Here is a 12,628-nt window from a genome sequence, read left to right as displayed (position 1 = left end):
GTATACACCACATCTTCTTTATCCACTCATCTGTCAACGGACAGGATGGAAACTTTGATGCTACGTGTATTATAGCATAGTATTAAAAAGTTGGGAAAAAATCCAAACACCTAGTAAGACACTTGAAATGGGTTTTCAGTAAGTGATATACACATTTTTGAAAAAGACATTCGCGAACAAATAACAAGACATATAAATCCTATCAGTAATTACATTAAATGCAAATGGGTTAAACACATACTCAAAAGGCAGAGACCAATCAAATGGATTTTTCAAGTGATGCAACTCTGCACCGTCTGCAGGAGACACACTTCAGCTTCAAAGACATGGACGGATTGATCGCAGAAGCATGGAAGGTGTGCGCCCTGCAGATGGTGACTTGGAGCAGCCACAGTAATGGGAGACGAGGTCGAGTTTAAGACAAAAATTGTTACTAGACACAAAGAAAGACATGTTTAGGTCACAAAAGCCTTAATCCTTCAAGGAGGTAGAAGAATCATAAACGCACACATACCCCACAACATGGCCCTGAAGACGGGGCAACAAATGGCTGAGTCAGGGGGTCAAAATTCGGTGCAGCAGTTGTGCGCCTGGTCTCCACCATCTATGCTGCATAGGATGGCAGGACAGAGGATCAGCTGGAAAAGTGCAGACGGACAGTTCAGGGAGCTGCCTACCGGACACCCAGAATCCCCACCCGACAGCGGGAGCCGTGCTCTTCCCACGGGTTCCTGGCACGTCCTTGAGAACTCTCCAGATTAGGTAGTAAGTTGGGCTCGTAATTGTTCCAGGATGTGGGAAAGGGCCGAACTTGTACAGGCTGTGTTTCTGACTTGGCGATGGAATGAAAATCGAAACGGATGACAGAAGGAATCCCAAATGTCTGGCCGTTGAGCAGCCCTTCCTGATAACTCGGGTCAGGGACGGCGGCACATGACAAAGGCCACGAGACGCCACGAAAGCCGCGCTCTGGGGAATACGGGTCTTAACAAGGGGAGAGCGTGCAAACTAGTCATTCAGTCTTCTGCCTTTAGAAGCTAGAAAAAGAAGAGGAAGGTGAGTGTGGAGCGAGGAGCAGGCGGGCAGGGCGTCTGCCTTCAGAGCTGAGAGCACGGAAGTCCAAGTGGGGAGCAGGAGAACAAGGAGAAAATCAGCAAAGCCGAAAACAGTTTGCCTGAGACGATCAATGATGCTGACAGCCCTTTAGCTGCAAAGAGAGGACGCCAGTGACTGGCGGAGCTTGTGGGAATGAAGAGGACGACAAGGAAACGAGAAGAAAAGCCGCACACGAAAACAACCCAGGTAAGGACGGACATGTCCCGGGGAAGGCAGCCCCTGACACGGCCTCGACGAGGACGGAGGATCCGGACTACGCTACAGCCCAAGGGGGTGGGAGGAGCAGCGTGCAAACCTCTAGACAGGAGCCAGCCCAGGTGGCTTCCGGGGAACTCTACCAAACAGTCAGAGGAGAGTTAGTTCCAGAATAAATAGGCAGGTCTGAGTCTCACCATTGTCCAGCCAACACCCGCAGAGCTCCCCCATCGTCGGAGGGCGCTCTCCTTTCCAGAACACGGGGGTGCTCACGGACAGAGCAGCCTCTGGGCCAGAAGGAAGTCTCAGGAAATCCAAACTGGGCGGCGTGTTCTCCAACTGCTCTGCAGTAAGACCAGATGTTAGTAACAGAAAGGGCTCCGGAAAGTCTGCAAGTGTTCAGACGCCATGTAGCCTGGAGTCAAAGAGGAAATCAGAAAGGAAATTAAGAAATATTTGGAACTGAATAAAGCATTTTAGAATTTGTGGGATGCCACTAACCTCGCCCCTAGGGGTGCATGGATCACAGTAAATGCTTCTTTTAGGAAGTAAAGAGTCTCAAATCAGTGAACAGCTTTTACTACAAGAAACAAAAAAAAAAAAAAAAAGGAGAAAATCAAATGCAGAAGAAGGTAGATTGTAAAGATCAGAGCAGAAGTCAATGAAATAGAAAAACAGGAAAAAAATAGAGAAATCAGTTTAAGAATATCAATAAAATTGATAAACTCTTGCTAGATTGAGCAAAAGGGGGCAGAAAACACCAATTCGGGAATGAGAAAATCATTTAAAATTAAAGAAAACAATGGAGAATCAGAGTTGATTCAACAAAACTTTCACTCTTTGAAAAATGCAGTAAGTGGGCGGAACGGCGAGTAAGAGTGTGCGTGGTGTGGTGCGACCCGGGCGGCTGCCTGTGTGCTCCGGAGCAAGCCCTCGGCAGTCCCCAGGCCGTGCACGCAGTCCTAGGATGCCCCGCCCCACCTCTCAGTGCCCACCCGGGTCAAACGACGGCCCGTCCCCCACAGACTTGAACAGAAGCGCTTGGAGCAGCTTCTCCGTCCTGGCCGGAGCTGGGAACAAGCCAGCCGTCGCCGGGCAGTGGAGCACCGGCTGCGCCGCGTCCGTGTCCAGAGCCGCGAGAGCAGGAGCTCCGGCTGCTGGCTCTCACGCAGGACGGTCCCCGAGACCCCCCCGTGTGCTCCACGCACAGCAAGTCCCACACAGGCGAGACTCCGCTACGGGTCAGGAGGGATCCGCGGCTGCCCGGGGCTCAGGGTGGGGCTGATGGGGGTGAGCACACCCGGGGGTGACAGCCGACTGGACCCCGGTTGTGGTGCTGACAGCCGGCGGACTGTGTCCTGGCGCGCGTGCATTTTATTCTGTGAGATTGTGCCGCGATGAGGCTGCGCGGCAAGATGAGTATTGGCCGTGACCCAGCGCCTCGCCATGGGCCACCGCGGTGCCAAGGATGCCCCGATTTAGCCTCTTGGCCTCAGGCCCTCCTTCCCGAGCTGCTCCGCACCCCAACACTGACACGCTTCCATCTGGGAGCAGCCCTCCCTGAAGACCTCAGGTCACACCGTCCACGCGTGGCCACCCTCCTCTAGTGCCCTCACCCCCGTGGGTGAGTGATGGGTCCTGCGCCCCCGGAGGTCCCAATGAAGAGGAGCCGGCCTCCCGCCCACGGTGACCTGCGCCGGCCCGGAGACACCTGGCAGCAGGTGCAGAGTGACTCCCAGGATGGGACGCCAGGATCTCTGCCGTGGGGACGAAAGATCTGTGTTTCTCACGCTGCACGTGTCCACCCCGGCCCCCAGCCTGAGCTCCCCTGTGCCCAAGGGTGACCAGCTCGCCCCGCAGTGCCCAGCACCAGAGCAGAAGGCCTTTGGGAGCACGTGAGGGGCAGTGGACATGCAGGCGCTCCAAGGCCGGGCGATGCTCACTGAGCCAAGCCCGGTCCGGTAGCCTGGGTCAGCCCACAGACTCCCTCTGACGTCCTGGGCCCAAGGTGGCCTCCGCTGGGACCGCCACACGGGCCTCGGCTAGCATCAGCCCTCCCGTCCACGTGAGCCTGGAGATGTCCCCATGACAGGGACCCCCCCACCCGTCTGAGCCCCGCCCCGAGCAGAGGTGCTGCTCACTAACAGCCAGGAAGGTCAGGGACACCGACGTGGGCCTTGAACCGAGAGCATCTGCTTGGAGATCGAGGCCACCAGAGAAGCCCAAACACCAGCCACAGGGGAAACATCTTCTGGGGCCGCACTTCTCTGTTCCCGGAGGAGGCAGAGGCGGAGGCGGCCCACCGGCTGCGCAGGAGCACCAAGGACACAGTGCCTGACGCCACGTCCCTGCACGTGCTATACCGTAAGACCCGCACGGGCTCGGCTGGAAGCCGCGCGGGCATCTCCGTGGACACGGGAACAACCCCCACAAGTGCCCTGTTGTATTTATGTGCCCGGAAGACATTTGATGCCTTGGAGGGTCTCACCTATTTGTGTTCATCTCTGTGATAATGTTTGTTAAGATTTTTAATTGAAAAAAATCATAGAAGTCACTTATTTTATAAACACAGAAGCACTTGAGCTCAAGACATACTGGGAGGAAGAGGCGGCTGAACCTTGTGGGGACGGTCCTCAGAGGCTGTGAGTCCCCGCGTCGCGGGACGGAACCAGCGTTTCCGCCGACTCTGCCAGTGCTCGCCCTGCGCACCCGACCACGCTGGTCCCGCTCCGAGAGCCCGCCGAGGGCCGGAACCACAGCAGGGCCCCTGAGAGCGGGGCGTGGAGCTTCCAGCTGCGTCCTCTGTCCCCTGATGGCCGTCCCACACCCTCTGACCCCCGCCGGTCGTCCCCCATTGTCCGCAGCTCATGCCGCAGGACCTGTAGACAAGTGACCAAGCACAATGTTTCGCACGGGTGCGCCCTGCAACGCCGTTCGTGATGGCCAGAAGGTGGGAACAAGCCAGTGTCCACCGGCGACTGTCCAGGCAGACACGGGGGTGCCGCGCCCCCATGAGCAGGAGCGAGGCGCAGACACCACAGCGCAGCGAGAGAAGCCACCTGGTGATGGAAACCACGGATGAGACGTGTCCAGTAAAGGCAGATTCGCACACAGAGGGCAGGTTGGCGGCTGCGGTGGGGGACATGGCTGATGCGCTCGGGGCCGATGTAGGGGCCGGGAGGGGGGTGGTGGGAGCTGGGCCGACAGAGCCAGAGCGGGACTCGAACGTCACCAGATGCCATTCCTTCTTGGTCCTAAAACCAGGACAGCGCTCAGGACGCGTGGTCAGCGGTCCGTCTTGCCGCCTCTCCTGACCCCGGGCCCGGGCTGGGGAGCTCATCCCACCCCCCGGTTTAGCCGCAACAAGGTCCAGATCTGCACGGGAAGACATGCTGCTGCCCCAGCCGGGTCCAGGGAAAACCCTTTCCGGCCGCTGTAAGACAGTCATGGAGGGGCGAGGCAGGGGAGCCACGCACGGACCTCCCTGGCTGAGGAGGGCGGTGTGAGACCAGGCTGCTCTCACACCACGTGCCCCCACCACAAGGAGAGCTGAGGTGCTGCCCAAAGGACCCCCAACCCAGGTGGAAGGTACCCCGGCCCCAAGGCACAGGGCCCGGCTTGTTTCACCCATATGCACAGCTGCCCCTCTGGGCCCAGCCCCTGCCTCTGCTCCATGGGCACCCACGGGAACCCGGCAAATGCCTGGCAGACAGATTGTCCATCACCGGGTCCTGTGGAGAGGATGCTCCCACTGCTGTCCGTCCCGGACCAGAGCGCCCACCCAGGGATGTGCCGGAGGGGAGGCCGGGCATCGCTAGGCGGAGGGGGGCTCTGGCGTTGGAGGAGGTGAGGACTCTGGATGGACATCGGGCGGACAGAGACGCAGGAGAAGGGGCAGGACGCCCAGGGAGCCTCCTCCCCAGCGTCCACCGGCGCGCGCCTGGCTGTCCATCCCGTCCTGGCTGGGAGGAGGGCAGGGGCTGGGGTGTGAGCCGGGGCACAGCCTCCGATGGGCTGTGACCTCGCCGCTGAGTGAGAGACCGTGGGTCCTGGATGAAACACTGAGGCCACAAATAAGCACATTCGCTGACTCCAGCCTGAATCCCTGCTGCGTCCTCCCTGGGGACCACTGCCCTGTGGCCGGGCAGGGCTCGGCCGTCCCATCCCCATAGCGGGGAGCAGATGCCCCGCGGGCCATCGGTGGTGCAGGGGTCCTGTCGGCCTAAACCTCAGCCCCTTCGGGGGACCGCTCTGCCTGGTGCCCATCGGGGCTCTGCTCTTTCAGACGTGGTGCCCGGGGCAAGAGGGACCTGTGCCTGCAGCTTGACGTCCACTCCTGTGCCCACATGCACCCAGGACTCCGGAGGGTCCCCCGGCAGCACCCCGACCCTGCCCAGAGCCTGGAGGTCACGCCGGAGTCAGGAGGTCACGGCAGGCGTGGCTGCCTCACAGGGAAGCACCTCGCAGCCGTGACAGAAGCGCCGGAGGAAGGCAAGGCCGAGGTCGGCAGGAACTGGTGCTCCGCGGACGGCCCTCAGCCTGGTACCACCGCACGGGGCACCTCCTTGTGAAACGTGAGGGCGCAGCGTCCCGACTCGCACCACGGCCGGGGGCATGGAGCTCCCAGGGTCTCAGTCCTGGACCCCGTCCCAGACCTCAGCACTGGATGCCCACCCTGGATCCCCGCCCCAGACCCTGTCCCCGACCCCCACTCTGGACCCTAGCCCCGGACTCCAGCCCCAGCCCCCCTCCTGGATCCTGCCCCACGGGCTGGAGGGTCCCGGTCTCTGTGCCCCCCCCACCCCACTGCATCCCGTGTCACCATGTCTGACGGGAAGAGCCACAGAGAGAAACCGTGGCGGCGGCCTGACGGGCTCCCCCACATCCCAAACTACAGCCTGACCCGAGGCTGCCGCTGCAGGAGGTGCTGTTTTCAAATACTAAAGAGATGCTGTTGGGACCCGTGCTGGGAACGCACGGACGGACGCCGGGGGCCGTCAGCACGCGGGACCCAGGCCCCGAGGGGATGGTTTCCACACTGACCTCAGCCCGTCCTCTCAAGCAGGAAAACGGGTCCCACTGCCGCCGAGAACGCCGCCCCACAGGCTGCCCCCAGGACCCCGGGTGGGGCCTCTCCCCGCGGATCAGCGCCCCCTCAGACCCAGGGCAGTGATGCAGACGAGGGGCGGCTGCGAGGTCCTGGGGGCGCTGGTGGGGCCAGGGTGCAGCCAGGACGTGACCTGGATGAGGCCAGGGCAGACCCAGGCCCCGGCTTCCACCTGCCACTCTCTGGGGCAGAGCACACTTCCCCACGCAGAGCGGGTGCGTAGCAAGGACCCGGCCAGCGGACAGAAAGACTGCTTTTCCGGGTTCCCGGCTCCGGATCTCCTTCCAACTAGAGGCCCCTGAGTCCAGGCCCGGTGCTGGTTGGAGGCCGGGCTCAGCAGGTGGGGGGAGTGTCCCTGCTCCGGGGCCGGCCTGGGCCCGAGGCCGCTTGTGAACCGTCTCACGGGTACCCGTTGGCGCGCACCGTGCTGCTGGCTGTGGCCCGACAGCGCTGGGAAGCCCGACGCACCGTCCAGCCTTGGCAGCGGCTTGCCTCCTGCTGGTTTGGGAGCGGGTGAGGACAGCGGGTCACGCGTGCTCTGAACTCAATGCGGCCCTGGGTCCTCACGGGTCTGGCCGTGCGTCCACGCGGGTCCTCACACAGGCAGCCTCGGGGCGCACATCTGCTCCGGCTGGCGGAGCGGGGCCCTGGGGGGTTGGGACAAAGACCTACGCCCGCACACCCCCAGGCTCACGAGTTCACAGCTCAGGCCCCTCCCCTGCCGCGGCCCCCACCTCCGGGCTTCGCTGTCGGAGGTACAGATAATGGGGTGAAGGCGCCCGCTTCTCCTCCGTCTCCTGGCAACAGATGCCACGACACGCCTCAGACCAGTGACGCGGTCTTGAGAGTGAAGGACGAGCCAACCTTACCAGTCCACATGGTTTCAGTTTTCACCATGAGGGCCTTAAAGCACGTGGAGTATCACCTGCGCGGCCTCTCGGGGCGACGCGGTTGCGCACGGGCAGCGTCCCCAGCACAGAGGGACAGACTCGGGCCGACAGACGGCCTGCAGCGCCCGCGGGCCCCGGGGCCTCCTCATCTCCCTGCAACCCTGCGGTGTCGGGAGTCGGGATGGCGTGGGACCGTCCGACCGGCCCATGGCTCAGCGCTGTCGCCCCACACGTGAACCGTGGCCACCCTCACACACATCCCTGCACAGTCCGACCCCCGTGGAGAGACGTGCACGGGCTCAGGCTGCCAGTGAGCGGCTGCTCTGCCGGGCGGCCTGGGACCGTGGACAAGAACCCACTCACACTCTCGAGGTCCCGTCTGCTCTTAGCACACACTTGTCCAGCTGACCCTTGGCTAGAACGCCACTGTCACCTCCCCACGCGGCTCCGCCCCCTTGCGTGGACGTTCGTCCTCCTCGTCCAAGGCTGCCCAAGCACTGTTGGTGACCGTCCCTGTGTGCTCCGGTGCCTCGGAAGCTCCCCGGAGAGTGCCGACGCGCAGCTCCCCGATCTGCTCCGAAGGCCCCTCAGACGATGTTCGGTTTTGTTTATTCCCAGCATCTGTGACCTTCAGAGGACATTTTGGGGTCAGGATTAGTGTCTGATGTCTTCATAATGAAGCAACAGGAAGGTGTCCTCCAGGAGCACTCCCTGCAGCGTGGAAGCAGTGCCATTACTCCAAGAAGACAATTCTAGGGTGTCCCTGAGCAGTGTGGGGAGGCCGGTTCAAGCCACCACAGATGGAGGCCACGCCGGGCTGGACGCCCTCGGGAAGCCACCTTGGGATACAGAAGGACACACCTTCCGGGGTGAAAAACCCGAGGTTGCCTGGGAGCCAGATGGTGCTGGACGTGGCCTGGGTGAGCGGCACGGCCCTTCCTGCGTGTCACCCAGCAGCGGGTTCTGAGTTAGGAAGAAATCACCTCCTTCAGTGCGAGCACCGGCCCCCTGCCTCCCAGTAACTGAGAAGCTCCTCCCCGGCCAGCCCCCCACAGCCTCTTGGCCACCCGTGGGACCGCCCAGCGCTGCCCGTGGGACCGCTCAGCGCCGCCAGGAGCCTTCACCACCTGCACGGAGCAAGGCGCGTGTTGAGATTCCCGGGTCGCTGAGGGGGCAGCTGGGCTATTTTTAACTACATGCCCTGGACTTTTTATAGAAGAGAAAGGCCTGGCTTTTTTCTTGCTTCACAGCTTCTGGTACTAACGACAAAATCTATCCTCAAAAGCAAATTTTCAATAAAATTCAGTAAAAAAATTCCGGTAAACTCTGTATTTGTACGTTTCTGAGCCGGAGTTCTTTTCCAAAACCGACGGGGTTTGAATCATTTGTGCAGTAGACTCTTCCAAGACGTTTTCATCCCAGGAAAAGGCCAGACCCGGCCTCGGTACACGGTTGTGGGTGCAGAACAGCCCGAGCTCTCCCGAGGGCTCCCCATCCCCGGAGAAGCTGCCTGAGGGCCAGAAAGTCCCCCCAGCCTCCCCCAACTCGGACCCCTTCCCCAGGCTTCTCTCGTCGGCCGGCTGAAGCTGGTCTCCTGGCACTTGGAGTCCCAGGTGCTGATCCTGGAAGGCGCAGCAGGGACCCCACAGCGCCCAGCCCCTGCTGAGGTTGGTGGAGCCGGGACTGGCCAGAGGGCCACAGAGGTGCGCAGGTCGGGGGCAGGGGAGGGAGGGTCGTCCCTCGGCTTGGCCGCTGTGCGCGCCGGCCCCACCCCGAGCGCGGGGTAGACAGTCAGTAACTAGCTCCCACACACTTATGCCCTGGCCTGGCCAAGACCGGGGCGGGGCGGGGGCTCCCGTCTCACTGGACACGGGTTAGAGCAGAGCTGCGGGCCGGTGGACACACAGAGGTACAGCCCAGACGCATCGGAGGCGGGAGTGGCAGCCAGCCACAGGAGGAAGGTCACCCTCTCCAGGCTGGCCCAGCGCACCCCACCCTGGCCTGAGTGTCCCAGCTGCGTGGAGCCGGACGCTGCACGGACAGGAGGAGGATCGGCCCTGGTGAGGGGTGAGCGACCCCCCGCTCTCCTGGGGGAGGGCAGCCGTCCAGACGGATGTGGCATAAGCTGGGCCCTCAGGGACTACCAGGGAGCTGGAGGGGTTGTCAGGAAGCTGTGTCCCTGGTGTGGCCTGAGCCCCACGAGGGGCAGGTTCCTTGGAGAATGACCACAGGTGGGTGATTAACTCACAGCCCCGGGGTCAGTGGACAGAGGCCGGGAGGGTCAGCCTGGCTTGCTGCCCCCTAGTGGTCACTACTCTTCACACTGGGGACAGAGACCCCCAAGGGGCTGAGCGAGGACAAGGAAAGGGGCTGACTGCGCTCCCTGCCGTGCGCCCCAGAAGGGACAGTCACCCCGGGGAGCGCAGGATGCGCCCACTCACGGCCCCGAAGCAAGTCCCGTAAATCCAACACACCCACTTAAACCCAGACGTTCCGGTCTCGTGACTCCAGCGCGACTGTGAAGACGTGTGTGAGAAGCCGCACAGCTCCCGCCGGCGGCCGCCGAAGCCTTTGCCCGACGGACAGTTCACTCGCCGGTAAAGAAGGTAACGAGCTTTCGGATACTCGTGTCCAACTGTGGAAGTCGAAAGCCTCCCCCCCAACCCAACCTTCCAACCAGGCTGGCTGGCAGCCCCACGGGGGCCCCAGGGCAGGACCACTCGGCCGGAGGCTACCACGCGTGAAGGATCCACGGCGGGTTCCAGCCGTCCTGCTGCAGACGTGTGGCACGAAGCTATTTTGGTTCACAGTAAATAAGAGTTTCCAAACAGGTTGTGCATCTTTTTCAGCGAAGCTTCGGTTCCCGGCGGAGAATGTCGCGCATTTGGAAGGTAAACCTGCGAGGCAAAGGTCGGCAGGAGGGAGGCGGTCCTCTCGGAGAGCGAGTGCCGTGTGCAAAACCGCCGGGCTTTTACCGACGAGGTGCACAGGGAAGTTCGAGAAATCCCACATTTCAGACTTGCCGCCAGCTCCTCCAGACGTGCAAGTCCGAGCAAGCCTGACGGTCAGGAAGGAGCAGAGGAGCCAAGTGCTTCCTGGCCGCCCGGGCTCCCTGGATGCCCGGGGGCTGCGTCTCCAGCACGAAAGGCTTCTTCTGCGTCGGGTCCTGACTGGCTCACGCGGAAGCTCACGTCTCCACGTCTCCAATGGGTGCTCCTTCAGAAGCAGCCATGGCTCCTCGTCTGGGGGTCGGTGCCAAAGGGAAGTGGGCCCTGCGCCTTCCCCTTAGCGGCCGGTGCTGCTGGGGCTCCAGCTCTGAGGGGGGACAGAGACACTTGACGATCTCACGGTGACACGCGTCTGCTCAGGTGGCAAGAGGGGAGCTTCGTGTACCCGGGGCGATGTGTTGGCCGATGTGGGGAGGGACCTTTGAAAATGAAAGCTGTGCACTTCATGATCACCCCCGTCAGTTCCTTCAGATGAGTCATTGGTTCTCCGTTTGCTTGGTTTGAAGCTGGTGGTTTCGTGAATCAGTTTCTTGGTCAGAGTTGTCGAAATTCTCCCCGGGATTGAGCGTGTGATCCTAACGTCCCCAGAGGCCGGTGTCTGCGGGACTTGTCAGGGTCCTTTCCCAGACGGCCTGCTGGTGACTGGGAAGCCCGTCCGGGAGGAATCGAGAGGGGAACTGCAGTGCCGGACAGTGCTGCGGCCGGGGCCGATCCGGTGCGGGTTCCCTCGTGACACACGATGCGCCGATGGGGGAACCCGGTCGTTTCTGCAACGCACCACCGCTTGGAATCGTAATCATTGGAAATACGACTGATTGTAGGGACAGTAGGAACATGGACAAATTTCTAGGTATTTTGTATAATTTTGTATAATTTCTGAAAGACCCGCATTCGTAACAGGAGCCCAAAGAAATACCACCAAGCGACGTCCGCCGCGACCGGCAGCCCTGCGGCCACGCCTCAGCCCTGCCCAGCCGGAGTCTCGTCTGGCGGTATGGGGTCCGGCGGGGCTCACGTGCACCGTCCGGGTCGCCTCCGGCGGCAGCGAGAGCGCCCGGCCTGTCCCCGCATTCTGGCAGGTCCTTTCCCGTGTCCTCACGCTGGTCTCTCGCAGCCACCGGCCCGCAAACGCTGTGTCCCCAGGGTGGGGGTGCGGGGCTCTGCGGGAGTCCCGCGGACTCTGGGCACCACACCTGCAGGCCGGTGACCGGAGATGCTGGGGGACGCAGGGGCGGGGGCAGGCAGGGCCCCTGGACAGCGAGGCGGACAGCTGCCCTGACGGGGAGGGTGCGGCGCCGTCAGCTCGGGGGAGTCACCGGACAAAATCCACTCACAGAGCGAAGGGCACAAAGCTCTTACGCTTCTCATTTTCAGTCACGCTGCACCCGTGAGCCCATGTGGCATCTGCTTTGGGTGGGGAGGTCACTTAAATTTTTCATTTTAATGGCTCAAAAATACGGCTGCTACTGTTGCCTACTTGTGTGTTTTCTTGGAGGAGACTGGAAGCTCCTCGCCAAGAGACAAGTAAGTCGCTCAGTAATAATGGAACAAGGCCAGTGACGAATGCTTCATTTTTCACGAGTCCATGAATATTTCAGCAATAACCGGAGGCTCCTTGTGTTGCAATAACAAGGCCTCGGGGGGCCTGGGGACAGGGGGCATAGGCGGGCCGGGGGCAGGGGGCCGGGGAGGTAGGCCTGGGGGCAGGGGCCCGGGACAGACGGGCCAGGCCTCCTTCCCTTGATTCTCTTGGTGGCGCTCGTAGGAGTCAGTGTCGTTTTCCAGGTCAATGAGGAAAGATATTTACACTCAAGATGACCCGCGAGGTCTCCGTCCGCTCGTCTCCCTGCACGGCGAGGCCTGTTCGCTCCCAGAAGACGCTGCCGGCACGGCCGCTCCTGCTGAGACGCGGCAAGCACCCGCCTCACCGTGTCCCCCTCGCGGCGTGGTCGGTGTCGCCAGCGGCCCACGTGGCAGCGGCCGCCGTCAGTCAGGGCGAGGGGGCCTGCGGGGACCGGACAGCCTGCTTGGGACGCACGCGTGGGGAAGTCGGTCACAGACACACAGTGCGCTCACGCTCGCCCACGTTCACAGACGCACACGTGTGCCCCCACGCTCACTCTCGTGTGACACACTCACAGACGCAGTGCGCTCACACTCGCCCACGTTCATAGACGCACACATGTGCCCCCCACGCTCCCCCTCGTGTGACACACTCACAGACGCACAGTGCGCTCACACTTGCCCATGTTCACAGACGCTCCCCCTCGTGTGACACACTCACAGACGCACAGTGCGCTCACACTCGCCCA

The sequence above is a fragment of the Mustela nigripes genome, chromosome 4 (assembly GCF_022355385.1).
Source record: "Mustela nigripes isolate SB6536 chromosome 4, MUSNIG.SB6536, whole genome shotgun sequence".
In the NCBI taxonomy this organism is placed as follows: Eukaryota; Metazoa; Chordata; class Mammalia; order Carnivora; family Mustelidae; genus Mustela; species Mustela nigripes.
The sequence above is the reverse complement of the archived record's forward strand: the minus strand, read 5'-3'. Positions refer to the sequence as shown.